The following is a 17,749-nucleotide window of genomic DNA, read 5'->3' on the forward strand; positions in this document are numbered from 1 at the left end:
TATGCATTTTACTATTTAGTGCTATGCAGTAAATAGACACAGATGATTCATGGATTACCACTAGCTGATAATGGCATGAGAATGAGCCTATATTTAGCTTTCTTCTTTATAACTGCCTTTTTCTTTATAGGTTTTGTCCATGAGCTCGTGTTTGTTTACGACATAAAAATTCTCTTGTTGGAAATAGCAGTGGTGTCACAAGCACTGTGTTGGTGTCTTACTATGCATTAATAAGTAGGAAGGTTGAAAGGAAGCAACTTCTACTTGGCTACCTTGTTGATCAGCACTCACAAAAAAAAAAAATCCTTCCCAGAACAGAATGGGGATTATTTGATGGGAGAGAGATTTGGGAGTTGTTTATAGAAAAGTCCCTAAAGCCTTTGGACTAAAACACAGCTGTAGTGCTGAAAGCAAATCAGATGCTGGATTGTATTGCTGGGGTAAACAAAGTGAAGCAAAGCCTAGAAGGGGATGGTCTTGTTACATAAGACATCGCTTACATTGCATCAAAAATGCTATAACTCCTATTGTGTCCTGCGCCTCAGGGTGTAATTGTTCTTGAAACAAAGGAACAAAGCAGAACAACCAAAATGATGACAAGTTTTAAATAGTTAAACACTGAAATGCTGGATAATATGAAGTTTTCTTTCCATTGAGGAACGAAAAAAAAAAAGGAAAGAACACCTTTATAGTAACCTATTGAAAGTGTTTGGGTTCAAGCATACAAAAAGCTAACCTGGATCTAGGTGCATTTCTTTTTTCACAGTCACAGAGAGCAAAAAATGAAGCTAAGTAATGTGAAAATCAGGTGATGGAAACATAATGAAGGCTAATGATCACATAAAATAGGTTACGGGAAACCTATTGAGGGCCTTTAAAAGGTATCTCTCTGCCTTTCAGAACACACAGCAGAAAAAAGGATAGAGACTTACAGGATCACAAAAGAAAATGATATAGAGAGCACAAAAAGGAGCAGATTTAACAATGGGACATGTCACTCTGTTCTCTACTTTGTAAGTTCTTACTCTGTGTTCATCACTATGTATCTGCTCCATGTTTCTGTTCCCTCTTTATCAGCAGACTTTGCCTGTCAGAGTGTGAGATGAGCTCACTTTTTTTTATCCTGTTTTGTATGGAAATAAGTCTCATGCAACAGCACTGTTTCTGTGTCTTTACTGATCTTTCACACCCCTGTAGTAAGTTGGTAACCTGTGGGGCCAATTTTAACCTCATGTAATCAGATATATTTCCATAAATTTCATTAATAGGTAGTGGGATAGAAGAGAAAGAGAGAGAGAGACTTTTCAAATATCCTGAGCTGCATTATGAGCTCAAGCCTGATCAAACATCAGAAAATCCTTATTTCTCAAACTCATTATACAAATGTCTGCAAAACTGTCTCGATTGCTAAAGCTCATAGAAAAGCTTTCTTAATTTCTTTCATTCTGCGGAGCTCTGAAAAGGGAGGAGTTTTTGGTTTGGATAAAACTGAAGAAGATTGTATATATATCACAGCCCTGCTCAATATTCTAGCTGTACTAAGTGTTCCAGCAAAAGATATTAACTGTCTCCAGAGATTTTGCCCTTGAACAAGATACTACCTCTCAGCATATATACTATGACGTAAATTATATCATATGAAATAAATGCAGAAATATCAGGTGTGGATTTATAAAGTATCTCTACAGATAAAAAAATATTTTAAGAAATTCTTATCATGTGCAGTCTTGATGTTATTCTGTTTAAATGTTGAGGTATTTTTTCATTCATCTGGTTTTGTATCAAAGTTGTATTTTGGTCTTGGATATGGATTTTATATGACCGTTACTCACAGAAAAAAAAAAAAAAGCAAGAGAAACTTACTCTTGAATATGAAGCACTTCAGTGGTGTGGAACCCACTGCTTCAAGAGGACATTAAGACAAGTCAGCTGGGGAGATATTTTTAAAAGTTGATTTACAATCAATATCTGGATAGTTACACCAGCCAAAACCAATATGTATTCACAGGACAAAGAGGACAGGTATTAGCTGTTTGTTGTGATGGTCTAGACAAGCTTCCCATCTATCTTATCTGTAACTGATTATTTAACAAAATTAGGAAGTATTTTCTGTTTCCAAAGAATATCATTAAGAAATTTTGTTAACGGCATTCTTGAAAGATTTCTTCAAGAGAGAACTGGAATTTGTTGGTTTAATATCTCTTAGTATTTAATCCCATATAACTGAACAGGCTTCTTTTTCTTTTTGTCTTTTTTCCATAACTGCAAAAAACTAAACACTGTAAATCGAGAGTAGTCCCTGATTCTTGCTAAACATATCGCAGGGAAAGATTTCCAAGCATGTTGATACATTACTTACTGTTGCTTGATAAATGAATAGTGATGATTACTAGTTTGTAAGACTCCTTTAGAAAAAGATTCCATATTTTCTAGGAAACATGAACCCACTAAATTTTGTTTAATTGCAGACATTGGATTATTCTAGTTACAGATAGATCTATAGGAATTAAATTGCAGGCTGCAAAATTTGCATCTGTACAGGGCTGTGGTATGATACAGTAGAATAACCATGGCATTTCAAGTGCCTATCAGAATTATAAATAGAAGTGTGTCTTGAGATATAGTAAGGTTTGTTAAAAAAAAGAAAAAAATCCTTCCAAACTATCTCTTCCATTGTTTAATTTTTGTTTTAATGAAGAACCTTTTGGAGAAATTGCTATGCCTGAATAGCATGAAGAATGTACATGACATTTTATTTCACTCACCTGTGTCCTTGCCTATTGTTCTCCTCAGCAGTCCAGAAGTGAAACATTTCATAAGCTATTTGCTCTTTAACAGCCATTTAATTATTTTGCACCTCATTTCTTTTGTTTAGTTGTTAAATTTAAAAATATTTTCTGTGAGTTCGGGGCTATTTTATAATTTCATAGAATATTCCAAGGTGTGTATGTTGTTGTAAGATAACACTGGCAGGTCACTAGAAGCATTTGCCTCGGCCTTATACCTCATAACACCCACAAGGCACGTTTTATCTCAGGGTACCATATGTCTTTTTAAGCCTTCCAGTTTCTGTGGCTGATGAACAAGTATACTGTCAGGGTCTTAACAGAAGTGCTACTTTTATATGTTTATAGCTCTTCCATTGTCTATAGTTCAGTGCTAAGATGCACATCCGTTGTATATCAGATGTGTGTGATGGGAAGGTGCTTCAACCAAAGTCAAGAGAGGGATAGGCATAACACTAGTTTCCTTTGAAAATCTGTAGAAATGTGGACACATTTTGAGTGCAGAGCTGCTAGTGGGCTGAGATGGCCCAATAGAAACAACAAGAACACTGCCAATATGTCAAATTATTTTCTTGTTTAAGAAAGAAATTCAGTAGAGAAGGCATTAATAAAACAAGATTTACAAAGACTTGCTGTAGGTTGACTTGTCAATTATCAGGTGTCAAAAGAATGATATATTGGGAAACTCCATATAACTAATCACGTGTTTTAGTTGCTTGGCTTTATATATTTCTAATACAAACTCATAGAAAATCTGAATGAAATAAATTTGCTGTGGACCAGGAGTAAAGACCGAATGAAAAATTTTACTTAAGTATCCACTTATACTTGAGGTTGATATGAGTGAGACTATTTAAATGTTTTAAATTATGCTTATTCTTAACGGAGACCTAATGTCTAGCCTGCTACTCTCAGGCAGTAGACATCGCTCTCATTAAGAATTATACATCTTAATTCATTGTGTAATGCCATGTGTGTGCATTCTTAGCAGTCATTATGCAATTATACATCTTAATTCCTTGTGTAATGCCATGTGTATATATCCATAGCAGTCATTATGCAAGACAAAAACATGCAATTGGATCCCACAGTGGCAGTGGCATCTGCCAAAAATCAGAGAAATTCCTCTTATTTAAAGGAAGGCTTTTCAAAAAATAGCAAATTTGTATATTATTCCTTAACTTCAAGGGCAATTCTTTTTTTTTCTTTTTAATCTACTGTCATATTAATAGTTTTGGTGGTATATATGAATTATAAATACAGAAAATCATGGGTTTGCATCTTCTAAAGTTGTTTCCCTTTGGAAGCTTGTCTGTGACTCATCAAAAAAAGATGCTGTCATGTAATTCTGCTTTTGTATGTGTGTGTGTGGGTGTTCACTGAGCAGACAGCTAGATAGTTCAAGCATCCAGGATGGTGGACAAGCTAGATCAAATAGCTGTTAATTCTGAATTTTGAATCTTATCTTAACAAATGATGAGCATCTAACAAACTCAGAGAAGTGGACATGGATTCCACAGGGGCTAGAGTACACAAGCAGAGGCTGTATAAAATGAGCTGGACCGAAGCACGGGATTAATTTCCAACTTGTTCCCCTGACCATGAGATCAAATAAAATGTTGATACAAACCTTGAATTTTATAGCTTTGGACCATTTTATGTGGAAAACATAACACCTTCTGTTAATGGAAAACCAAAATAACTTGAATTGCAAGTCAAATTGCATCCTGTTCCCATTAATACCTACCAGGTTTTCATGAACTACAATTTTCTCATAAAGCAGCTGAGAAAAGTGTTGCACACTTGATTCTCCAGTGGGAAAATAACACATATCACAACTTACAGGGGCCAATTAAAGTCCATCTCTATATGACAAACCTGATTTTGCCACTTCAGTGCAAGTAGGCATACTTCTCTTTTTGTTTTGCTGCTTACAGAAAAATTCCAACCTCCTATGTATCCAAAAATGAGATTGAATTAGAAAGTGCTGGTCGCACTCAGTTGTGGCACACAGTTGAAGTAAACATACTACATAAAGGTAAGACATCATAAGACTCCAAACAAGGTTTGCTAATGATGCTTATTTATCAAAAAGCTATAGTAATAGCCCCCGAATACTGCAATAAGACAACTGGGAGCTGTAGTGGTTTGGGGCCATTATTGTTGAGTGGTTTTAAGATGATTTGCAAAAGTAACCTTTCTTTGTTTTCTGTGTGATCTGTCAGGATCTCTTTGAAGCCAAATAAACAAAAATACAATGGGGTCATACAGTAACAGTGTCTATTTTCTTTGCATTAAATTCCTAATAGCAAAGGAATTTGAATTTTGAGGGGAAAATATAAAAAAATACATTTTCCCACCAGATTATAATTATTTCAAGGAAAATGATACATTTCTATTTATCAGTGACCCATTAGTATGTTTCTTTCTCCTTTGATTTATGCAGAAAGAAACCCCCCCAAAAAGCCAAAATACTGTGATTAGCAACAGAATAGAACCACAGATATATATGCTCAAGTACTGGGGATTAGACACACATTAATAATTTCCGCAAACTCAGTTACCTCTGAATAATATATAGAGAAAAGCAAAGTTTCTTCCTTTTTTTTTTCCCCCTTGATTAATTATCTGCTTTCTGTTCGGGTCCTGAATACAGAATTTATCTCATGCTACTCTAATTACCATTGACTCATTTGCATAGAATGCCTTAAGGACATACCTCAGGAGGCAGAAAAGGTGAATGTCTCCAAACACATACCTTTTTGTTCCTGTCCCAAGAATACACCAAAGTCACGTGGCTTCATAGCTGGAAGGCTTCCAGATGTGACTGCTTCCAAGTCTTTTGAGAGCAGGGACAGGGATGAGAGGAAGAGATGATGTACCGTGTGTTTGACAATAGTATTGTTCTTAGTGGTTGGTATAGTGATATTGTTAGCATTGTTATAATGATATTATTGCTTTTATTAAGTTCTAACAGTAATTAGATTGTTATTATGTTGTTTTCCTATCTTCAGGAGCAATGTGAGAAGGGTACTGCTTCCAGGTATGAAGAAAAGGAAAATATTGAGAGAGAGGGAGCAAAAAAAGAAGAGAATTTTCAACCACTTTTTTTTAAGACAAAAGGTTTTTAAAGGCATGGGGGGAAAAATTAAAAAAGAAAGATAGTGAGTAGCTTGAATTTTGTTTCAGAAATGCAATGAGGAGGGTCAAGATGTAAATGTAGCTAGACAAATGGAAAGAAAAACTGAATTTAGATGGAATGCATTGGAAGAGTAGTGGGGAGGGGAGCCCAGGAGGATTTTGCATTCATATATCTGTGTTGACTACTCCCAATCACCTTCATGTTTTTAATATGCCTGGAAATGGTTTCCAGGATTAATTGCTCCATCAGCTTCCCACATGACCAAGCTGAGGCTGACTAGCCTGTAGTTCTCTGGATCATCTTTATTTCTCTCTTGAAGACAGAAGTCACATTGGGGTTTTTTTCAGTCGTCCCGTAGTTGCTAGGACCACTCAAAAGTAATCAAAAATGTCCTTGTAATGATGCTGACCAGTTCCCTCGGCACTCATTGGTGATCCCACCAGGGCCTATAGACTTGGTATGTCCAGTTTGTTTAAATATTCCCTAACTTGATCCTTCTTCAGCAAGGCCAAGTCTTTCTTACTCTAGACAGGCCAAAGTATGTTCTCCTGAAGTCCAGATTTATGGTCCTTATTTTTGCCTTGTGCCCTCCTCTCAAGATCTCAAACTCCATCAATTCAGGGTTGCTGCAACCTAGGCTGCCTCTAGTCTTCACATATGCAACCAGTTCTTCCTTGATGGAATTATGAGATACAGCAGACCATGTCCCCTTGTTGGCTCCTCCATCACTTGTGACAAGGCATTGTCATCAATGCACTCCAGAAAACTTCAATATTGCTTATGCCCTGCTATGTTGTCTCCCAGGCAACTAGAGAAATGTAGTGCATGTTGAATGATTTGTATATCTGTCAGAAATCCAAAGGAAAGTAAGAAAAATGCTGAGTTGTAAAATTATCTTGATAAACATGAAATATTTATCGAGCATATTTTTTGTAGACAGGGATCTTGCTACCCGTCAGAGTGACAGGACAATATTTGTTGATTTTATACACATGTATATGTATTCAGGATCCGAAAATAGTTTCTTTTGATAAAATGTTTAGTGTGTGGTTCATAAAAAAGGTACTGAGACAAGTGCCAAATTGTTTGCATTTCCTGTAAACCAGGTAATATTCTGAGTTAGATTTCAGGGATCATTTTTTGGTAGTTTTTATAATTACTTTACAGAAAATGACTAGGGTCAACAAACCAAAAAAGAATTAGTTTGAAGGGTCAGACAAGAAGTCATATTATTGACTTGGTATAAACACTGTGAATACAACTAGCCCAAACCCTGTAAATTTTAAAAAAATTCTTGTTTCAAAAGAAAATTACTTGAAACCACACAACTAGTCTTGGATTTTTGATCAGACATGTTTTTCAGAGAGCATCTGCTTTTTTTCCCTTGTATGATAAAGCGTGCTATTTTCACTGTTATTCCAATGCTTTCTCCAGCAGTGTTTGTAGAACATTTTGCAAAAATGATGACTCAGAACCAAATATGAAGGTTTTAAAGATTATTGCAATTTCTCACTTCTAAATAATTTTTATTTTAGTTTATTCCTCTTCCAGATTACTTGGAATTGCAGATCTACTCCTTCAGAGCTTGGAGTTGATTTAATTCCAAGGTCTGGCTACATCTAATTTTAGACTGATGCTTAACACCAAGTTTTCATCTGTTTTTGAAATTTGTCCAAAGTTTCTCAGTGTTGTTCAGTGTCAATACTCAGGCTTAGAAACACCTCTAATTAGAATCATCCTAATGCAGGGGAGTGTTGTTTAGGTTTGATTTGTTATTTCCAGTAAGGTACTATTCACACTCGGAATTTGAACCAAGCAGCCATTGAACCGAACGGTGCTGGTCTTTGGAAAGAGTATGGATTGGATTTGATGATTGTAGATTAGTTATGCCCTAATTTTAAAGGATTTACTTCTTTGTAAGACAAACATCAATTGGAAGCAGAATAAAGGCTTAAGATTATTCTTTCCCCTCCCCCCTCAAAAAAAAAAACAAAAAACCAAAACAAAAACCCCATGAACCAACCAAAACAACCTCTCCAAAAAACAATTTCTCTCGGAGAAATATCCTAATGCCTTGCTTAATTGGGTCACTAAGAGGAAGGGCACGCTCACTGGACCCTTGTGCAGAAGCTAGGCATTTCCTGAGAACAGAGAGACTTACAGAAATCTGTTCATTATTTTGTGCTCTCCCTAGCACATAAACTAGATGTGTGTTTACAGTTCTGAAAAGCAAGTGCTACAAATAGGGGATAGCATGAACCCAATAAAACACTTAAAACAGCACTGTATTTATCCAAGATACATTATTTATGCTATTTTGTTTGCTCAATGATCATATTTAGAAAGATAGTCTTTTTACAGTGCTTCAGCTGTTACCAGATCCAAGAGAAGTAAGATGCAATGTCCTTGAAACAAGGAGTGCCCTTTGCTCCTTATGTGTTTCGGTGCATCTGAATACCATTTCTTCTCTATGTGACTGTCTTGTCAGGACTGGTTTTGCATGTATCAGCTGTTAGTAACCCTGGACTGGATCTTAGCTGTTAACTATGATTTTTTTAGAATCTTTTTCAATTGCAAAAGGTTAGGAAAGCCAGCTTGTGTCGATTCTTGTGTCACTGCTGCCATCTTCGGGAAGTTTTCAATATTGCTGGGGGAGCTTTTTTTTAATGTACATAAATTCCAGCAACAAGAAGATGAGCAAAATATGTGCGTCTCACACATGGTTACAGTAACACGGTCCGAATGACACAGAATAAAAGTTTGTACGTGGGGTGCCTTGGTTCTGTTAGGGATATTTTAAAAAGCATTCAGTGAAGGGAGTGTCCTGATTTCTATTGCAATTCATTGTGAATTAAGCACTGCGTACTTGCTTAGCTCTCATCAGCTTCCCAGGCTGCATGTTCAGTAGTTCATTTCAAGAACCATGTTAATGAACCCATCATATTTCCAGGTCTGTTTGCACTTATAAATGTGCAGCTAGATGCTCAAATGCCCAGGGCATGCATGCATAGCAGCAGTATTATCATATGGAAATAAGTTTGTTGTACTGTTTAAGGGCATATTAATTGAACTGCAAAGCTGCTAGAGCAGGAGCGAAAGCCACAGGCAGCAAAATTCATTCCTCATGACGTTCCTTGTGAACTGAAATATGCATTCAGCAACCAAATGTCTTTTTCAAGCCTGTGAGAACTGGTATTTTACTGTAGCATTCAACCACTTTGTTGCAAAAAAACCTCAACTTTTGACATCAAAATTGTAAAATGATGCAGGAAAAATATTTTCAAGATGTACTTTGTTATACTTGTTATAAAATGCTTTGTCTCACACTTTCTAAAAGCATCTTAAGATAACTATCATGTTCCCTCTTTGCATCCTAGTTCCTTAAAAATGTTTTCTTCCATGTAAACCTTATTATGTCTTAATGTCTATTTTAGTGGTGACAATATCCACTCTAGCTTTATTTTCTTTACATAGTAACTCATACTCTGAATTTTTCTGCTCTGGAGTAAGTACGGTATTGTTGCACTGGATTTCTACCACCATAAGCAGGAAGGACACATAGTTTATGTTTTATTTCATGCCTATATATTACATATTTAGAGTTAGTTTCTCTTTTTCTTTTTTTTTTTTTGTTTTTATCAGTTGTAAGTGGAATGCTGCATTCTTTTGTGGAGTACTCAGAACAGAGAATTACAGGCACTAGATTACAAAATGTCTTTTAAAAATCATGGTTTAGTTACATTTTACATCTTTGCTTTAAAATAGTTCCTCATATTCATAAGTTACTAGTCTCCTTATCCTTTGCGTCTGGTTTCTAAGACATTCGATTAAATTATAAGGTGGCAATGATATTGGGTTTTTTCCTAATGTTTCCTCAGATAAATACTTTATAATTTATTATGGAAATTATTTGTAGAAATCTTACATTAACCTGCATCCACTTTGCATTTTATTATTCATCCAGGCATGAAATTGCTAAACATTATACACTAGATAGATGTGATAAGGTGTCTGTACCACTTACTAAAGTTACTTAAATGGGAACAGATTTAAGTCAATACACAATTGGTTTTTTCTCTCCAGTGGTGCCAACAAGAGCCTAATACTTAATTAAATTTCTTTGTCATGTCTGTACTGCAAAATGAAGTAAGGAATCTCTGTATTTCTGCATCCCCAAGCTAGCTCCAAGTGGTGCTGAAACATCTACTCAGCATAATACAGCGCCATGCAGAGACAGTAGCCCAGGTCCCAAAAACACTACAGCTGCATTAGCTACAGATTTTTGATATGGCTGTAAGACTTACAGCAGGGCTACCTGAAAGCTTCACAGCAGTGTAAGCTGCAACTAAAACGCAGTTTTGCCACTTGAAGAAGGGAAAGGGTCTAGACTACTGTTGTGTAGAAGGTAGAGAGGAGAAGTGGGTACGAAGGAATTAAGAGCAGAGGAAGATGAGTGACTGTGACAGCTGGTCCTGAAGGAGGGGTCAGAGTCTGTGGCAGCAGCTGTTTCTGGGGTTAGAGAGAGCTCCTCAAAGTAGCAATGTTTAACATCTAAGGTCTTGTCATAGTCCCTGTAGCATGACAAGCTAGAAGCCTTGCTCCCTCTGCTTGCTGTCCGCAACTCTGGCACAGGTGAGGTAAGGAAGAGGGACATGAATGTCTTGCAGGGTTTAGCAGCCTGCTGCTGTAGGCAGCTGCCTAATTTGTTTAAGCTTGTTTGACTTCCTTTTCCAGAGGTAGCTTGGTTGGCATCAATCTGGACATCCCTTCCTGATGCTTCAGGGCACAATATTGTTCTGCTTCTAGTTAAAGCTGTGCAACTCTGCCAGGGCCATTTATGCCTGTTTTGACAACCAAAACCATGGTTTGCTTTTAAAATTTTGCAGTGTTTGAACTCCTGTTTGCTTGGGTAGTCAGCTATCAGGTAGATTTCTTCAGTTATAACAAGACACGACTCTCTTATATATACATACCAATAACATAAGGTTTTCATACTTTCAGTATACCACATAATGTTGTTATTAACTATGCTTTATAGGCTTTTCCTTCTTATTTTCTGGAATGGGCTAATAAGTCTTACATCCCAGCCAACATGCTGAGAACAAGACTGTGCAATACCCTTATGTGTAGAGGAATCTCTACACATGGGTATTGGGTAGAGGAATCTCTAAAGAGCATTATCTCTTCCCTCACAGAGGCCTGAAGTCACTTCATCTGAGAGAAGTACCTGGGTCTCACTCTGCTTCTTTCTTCTGTTCTATCCCTTGCAGCACTTGGACTGCAAGGCAATTCAGAAGGAGGCTGGAAAGCTGGCTGGCTGGCTGGATTGCCAATCCACATAAAATCAGTACATGAGATTTGGGGAGGTCTGGGACAGGTTCTCTGATCTTATGCTGTGTGTTTTACGAATACATCTTTTAGGTTAATGCCACCTGATATAAGGCAAGCTCAGGACAGTATATTTGGCTGCAGACACAAAATCGCCAGCATTCACAGAAGAGGCTTCAGATGTAAATGCCGTTATCTAGATCTTAGGGAATGAGCCCATGGGTTGTTTTCCAAAAGTCAGGAAGGAGACTTTCACTTTCAGATTCCAAAAGAAAACATTGAAATCTTGATGCAGTCCTACACTTAAAGCTTTTAATGTTTATAGAAAATTGCCTCTATAGGACTGATGGCAAATTGCCCTTAGATTGCAAAAGCTGCACACAGAATGCAGCTATATTTTTGACACCATGTTTTGACAGATTGTCATGCTTCTCACAAAAGTTTGATTTTAGCTGAAATATGCATAGTAAATGGGTGTACTTTATTATAAGAAAAAAGACCAAAATTGCTCTGCAAGTACTAGTGTCATTAAAAATGGATGCTTTTTCTACTCTGGCATTTATCTTCATTGTAGTATTTGCAGGTTTTTCTGTAAGTGACAATTGGCAAAGCCACAAATCCTAAGTAAACATATCAACTGCAGGTGGTAAATATTCTGCTTTTAATATTTCTAGCTGTAAGGACAAGAAATACCAAAAGACAGGGGGTGTGGATGATGGTCTCGCACTTGGTGCTGGATATGACGAAGTGCCAGAGGCAAAGTCAACCCAATACCCAAGATGTGGGCTTCACAGCAGTAGCATAACAAGAACTGTGACCTTCGGGGAGGCAGAGAGGGTTGGTTTTCATTGACTTTGGATGGAAATAAGTAACAAAGTTCATAGCTTCAAAGTAAAAAATGCTTAGTCTGTGTTTATGAATGTCTGAAATCTAGCCAAGAATCCAATTGCTCTCTTAATCAAAAAACAGACTATATGGTAAAATCTTTTCCTGTGAAATGTGTGGTCTGGGGGCTTTTCTAAAAGAAAAATAAAAAATTCTGTAGGTACTTATCATTCACTATAACACTATAATTTGTACTTTGGAAAGCGCATTTGGAAGCTGTATTTTTCTAAATGGAAACAGTTTAGAGAGATGACTTTGGGTCATTGTATACATCACTTCCTGATTGCCTTGATTTCCTGTAAGGCATGCTTATCTTTTCAATATAAATCTTCGCTCCAATCAGCAGCCTATAGTTTGACTACAAAAACTCATTTATAATTGAAACTTGGTGCCTTATAATATTTTACATTTTCAAGGGGGTTTTTTGACTGGATGATCGTGTTGTCCAGTGAAGATAATTAATTTTTTACCTATCCAGTGTTTTGTTTCTGTTACTATTTAATAAAACACTCTTCAGATTAAAAAAAAAATCTGGTTGAAAAAGTCCTGCTAGTCTGATAAAAACCAAGCAGCTATACATTTGCAATATACCATATAAACATTTGATGGTTACAGCTCATAGGAGAGTCTGTGTTATTGGTGACTGCTTATTTACATTCCTCCATTATATTTTCATTTACAAAAAAAAAAAAAAATATATTTTACTGACTTTCTCTATTAGGCAAGTTTTGACCTTTCTTTAGAGGAATGATCTGAGATGACTAATGGGGAGTCCAATGTCTAAAAACTGGAAATCTTCTCCTTTATGTGTGGCTATGTGATCTTGGACAACTATTTTTGGTGTGGATCCTCAGTGGTATTTGGATAGCCATATCAACTGAATTAAGATCCTCAAATTTTAGAGATTTGTGGCCAAGATTTTCTACAAATTAGTCTTCAGTCACTAAAACAGTAATAGTAGTATTCTGCTGCTTCACTGGAGTACAATGAAAGAGATTTTCTTACAGTTCCAAGATGTTCTGATGCTGTGGTGATCAAAGTTGTGCAAGTATCTTAGAATGCTACTTATTTTGCTTTGATGCGTAATATATAACCAAACTGGTTTTGAAGACATAAAAGTAAGTTTATTTAGTTACATATGTATCTTACATTATACATGGTTTCCCTGAGATTCTCTTTAGAATATACTATAGCCTTTTACTTTATAAGAGCACTTAATGTACGTTTTCTGGCAGCTCAATAAAGAATAGAATTGACACTTGTCAGCTGTGGTTTGTTTCAGCCTTAGCATGAATTATAATGTAGTACCCTTTTGGTTTGGTTTTGAACTTGATTTTAGAAAAGAGAGTAGATGCATTGAAGGTTGATTTCTTGAAGTACTTGTTTTCCTGAGAAGTAAGATAAAACTTGTAAGTTCTCCATTTTAAATTAAAGGTGAGGAGATCTGTATTGGTTTTATTTGTTCATATAGTTATGATTTTGAGGAACCTTTGCATTTCTTGCATACTAGTTTTGCTCCAGTACTGATGGAGATGTTGATCCTGCCTGCATTCAGTAGCTTTAATTTTCATGATTCCCATCATTAGTGAAGGGTCCAGACAGCCACCACTGAATGAGGGATGATCAAAAAAGGTGGAAGAACAAAGAAGACAAAGCAATTTTTATAAGATTGCTAGTCAATATATTCTCAGTGACAACAGGTCATAACAAAAGAAACTGATTTTATTCTATAATGAGATTGCAGGTCTGATAAGAAAAATTGATTGCACAAAATCAATTTCATTTTTTGTAAGACTTCAAACTATAGAATATTCTGCTAAGCAAATCACCATAATATATCAATAGAAGGCTTTAGGGGGGTGGGCTCCAACTGATGTGGTTATGGTTTGAGCAGTAGCATTGTCTGATCACTGTCAAATGATGCAGTATGGATGCCTCACTGTGCTTTGACCATGAGTATTAAGAACTGGCAGATCACAGAAAGTAGTGTTTTCTGTGAAGAATCAATGCATAGCAGGGTACTGCTAGCAGCATTTAACAGGGACTGTCAGCAAACCTGTCAAATTCAATGCTCAACGGTGATTCAGAAGTAAATAAAAAAACTTTTCTGATTCAGTACAGAAATGATACAAAGATTAGTCAAATATAATTAATGACAGAAAACAAGACAATCCCCAGAAAAGTGCCATGAATATGACTTGGGCCTGGAGGAGCAAGGGAGGAGGAATGGCTTAACCAGTGAGAAATTTAAGAGTTTCTCTGTTTAGGTTAAACAAGATTCAGAGGTATCTTGATTACAGTACATAAGTACCTTCACAGGAAGAAAGTATGGGATAGTGAAAGACTCTGTATTTTAGCAGAGAAATGGAAAGCAGAAAGCAGTGACTGGAAGCTGAAACTAGAAAGGGTCAAAGTAGACATTAGATAAAATTTTTTAAAGTGATTTTGAAGGGCCATTAAAGTACTGTACCAGAGGTATGAGTGCATCTTTCCTCACCTGATATCTTTAATCTAAACGTGAATATTTGTTTTGGAAGACACACTTTGGCCAAACCATAGGCTGTCTTCAGTACAACTAATAGTGATAACTACGGTAGTGAAGACATGACCATTCACATTTTGACAGGGATTGCAGAAGGCTAGTAAGAAATCCAGGTATGTACTTGGGCTTATACAGAAGTCCCTAGCAGTGCACCTACAGTGCTGCCGATTAAACAGTGTCTATGACTACCTTACTGCAACCTTACCTGCATTTTGCTGTATAGACACATGGGAGGAGGTAAGGTTGAAAAAGAAAAGGAATATCTCAGTTGAGAAGTAACTTTAAAATAACAGTAGGGAGCTCAAACTTGAAGCTTTTTGTAAGGAATGGGAGTATTTTTTTGAAGTTGGAAGAAAGATAATTTTAACAGTAATATTTTATAAGCAGTATAGGGAGATATTATCAGAGATCAAAGTAAAGGCATTTGCAGTAGGCAAGGGAGAGAATGAGAGCTGTGGTGCTTAATCCAAGGGAAAGCAGTTCTTTGAAATGTTGTGAAAAAGGAAATGGCAAAATGTTATTTCCAAAAAACCGACCAGCATAGCATGGAAGTGAAAAACTCATTTTTCTTTCATCCAAAAAAAAAAAAAAAAAAAAGAGCTACATTCTGCTCCCACTTTCAAACTTAAAACACTATAAATTGGCCAGTCAGTAATAACTGAGACTGCAGCTTGGTTTTACCACCCTAGTTTTTATTCAGCAGCACTACAGATGTCATCTATGGGGCTTGAATTCCATAGAGCTGACCAGAGTTTGGTCTGATTTTACCTTTTGTTTGAATAATCATAATGATAGGAGGATTTTTAAAACAAGATCTGAATCCCTGTTGAGGTTTTTAATGCCTCCTATTGTGAGGTCACTTGGATTTAGGATTTCTGCTTGGGTCTATCTCATACATTTTTACAGATATTCAAAAGCCTGTAATAGCCCACACACAGGTTATATTAATTTCCAGTGCCTAAATCCCTTAAGTGCTTTGGGGATTTCCCTGCTAATCCTCTTTTTAATGCATAAACCTAGAGGGTAGGTTTGAACCTTTGGGATTTATTCTTTGTGTTGGTTGTTTTCCAAGTGAAGAATCTTTCAAGGGTAACAACAGTAAGTGCTAAATACACAAAGACATAGAAAATTTATGTGCTGTTTATATTATCACAGCAATCTGCCAGTCTTTTTTTGGCACAAGAAGGAAAAGAAAGTGTGACTATTATTAGTAATTATGCTACTTATAGTAACTTTAAACACTTATTAATATTAAATTTATGCAAAAGTATTAAATCCTGACGGAACAACTCAAATCCTTTCCTTTCCAAGGGCAAAATAACAGTATTAATATTAATGAAGCCACAAAATACAAGCTAACTGACAGCATTTTTGCAGTTGCTGTATTTTGTTACTGAAAATGTATTATATTTTTCATGTCTGAATGTAAAAAACAAATAAAACTATCACAAACTGCTCTTTGTTTTAAGTGACATGCCTTTTCTTTATGATGCATGCTTTGCCATAAAAAGGGTGTGCTTAATGCATTTCTGTTGGGAGATGCCTATTTATTCTGACAAACTGATCAGCCTCCAGGGTGTTCTTTTGCCACAGAACTGATTTTACATCTCATCCATTATCTAATAAGATGTGAAAAGAGTATCCTGTCTTACAAAAAATTCAGGCTTTGTTTCATTACAAGGATGTGGCAGGCTCACTCATAGACTTACTTGCAGGATATACAATTGTTAGTGAAAGGCCCAGTTATACAATCATGCATATTTCCAGCAAGCCTGTGGGGAAAACATTGGTAACATTGGTCCTGAGGATAATTTATTTCAAAGGTAAGTATAAAATGTGGACTCTCTAATAAGAAAGTGCATTTCACATCTTAAATAGTACTGCATGAATTTATGAATTTCATTATTATAATAAACAGCAATGCCTCAAACTAAATTGTGAAGCAGCCTGAATGTCTTTGCAAAATATATGCCCTGGGTTTTGTTTTGTCTTTCTTCATTATTTCCCTGTTTTCGATGTTTATGAAGAGTTTAAAATTGCACTTGTGAGAGAGATTGGAGTGAGGAAAGCAAGCTGAGGCATTGTGTGATAAACGCAGTGATAATACAAATGTATACAAAACCCTATCAAACAAATGTTGTCAGTCAGATGTGTTCGTAAGGAGGAAAAGTCACAAAGGAAAAAGAGAATAGGATACATGGTAGGAAATACAGGTAAACCTGGGCATAACATTAAATGTTAAGGAATAACAAGTCTTTAAGATCTTAGGTGCCCAGGCAGAGTACCTCTCTATATGTGTTTGCGCAGTGTTTAACATGCCTGAATTTTTTGACCACTAATGCACTGCAAATCATTGTTGTATTTAAATGATGCTCTATTACAGTAACGCAGCCTCTCATACACCATATATTGCAAAAAAGTGCGTCCATTGTGAAGCTGTTTGCTAACCACAAGTGAATTAACAAATCAGTGTTGGCTGAAGTAAAACAAAACATTTTAGATCATTGACAGAATTGTGGAGAGAAGTGACAAAAAAGCAAACAGATGATTAGGTTTGATATCTGTGGAAGTTACAACACTCACTGCACTCCTCCACTGCAAATTTCTCTGACTTTCTGAATAACAGGATCAATCCTTTTGGACTTGAACAATACTTCTTTTTATAAAGTGCAGTTTCTTTAGCATGACAATGAAATATGATTTTCAGTGCTTCTTAGGAAAGTGAAAATACAGCTCGAAAGACTTCAAAATGAGATTGCAAAAGCTGGAATTTGTGGCAGATAAATGTTCTAGTGTCATGTCCTCCTGATATCCTTTATTCAGTACATGTGAATGTGGCTCTGTATGTAAAAATCAAGGCTGTTTTATCAGTCTTGGTTATAATGCCAGTCAGAATGTCTTACTGCTGAGAGATCTTTCAGAGTCTGGAGTTGCATCTAGACAGCACATCTTTAAAACAGCATAAGAGAGACCCATTTTATATTATTGACTTTTCCCCTTACCTGCAAGGACACAGAATTTAATGTAGCATTGATGGGTTGAAGATTTTGACACATGTCAAGACAG

At 36.2% G+C, this 17,749-nt stretch overlaps 1 protein-coding gene across 3 annotated transcripts in view; it reads left to right on the plus strand.

Annotated features, from left to right (window-relative positions):
• The window catches only part of PRKN (parkin RBR E3 ubiquitin protein ligase), a 782,243-nt gene that overhangs the window by 748,472 nt on the left and 16,022 nt on the right, over positions 1 to 17,749 (plus strand). The gene's annotated exons all lie outside the window — the stretch shown is intronic.

This window comes from Pseudopipra pipra, chromosome 3 (assembly GCF_036250125.1).
Source record: "Pseudopipra pipra isolate bDixPip1 chromosome 3, bDixPip1.hap1, whole genome shotgun sequence".
NCBI classification, from domain to species: domain Eukaryota; kingdom Metazoa; phylum Chordata; class Aves; order Passeriformes; family Pipridae; genus Pseudopipra; species Pseudopipra pipra.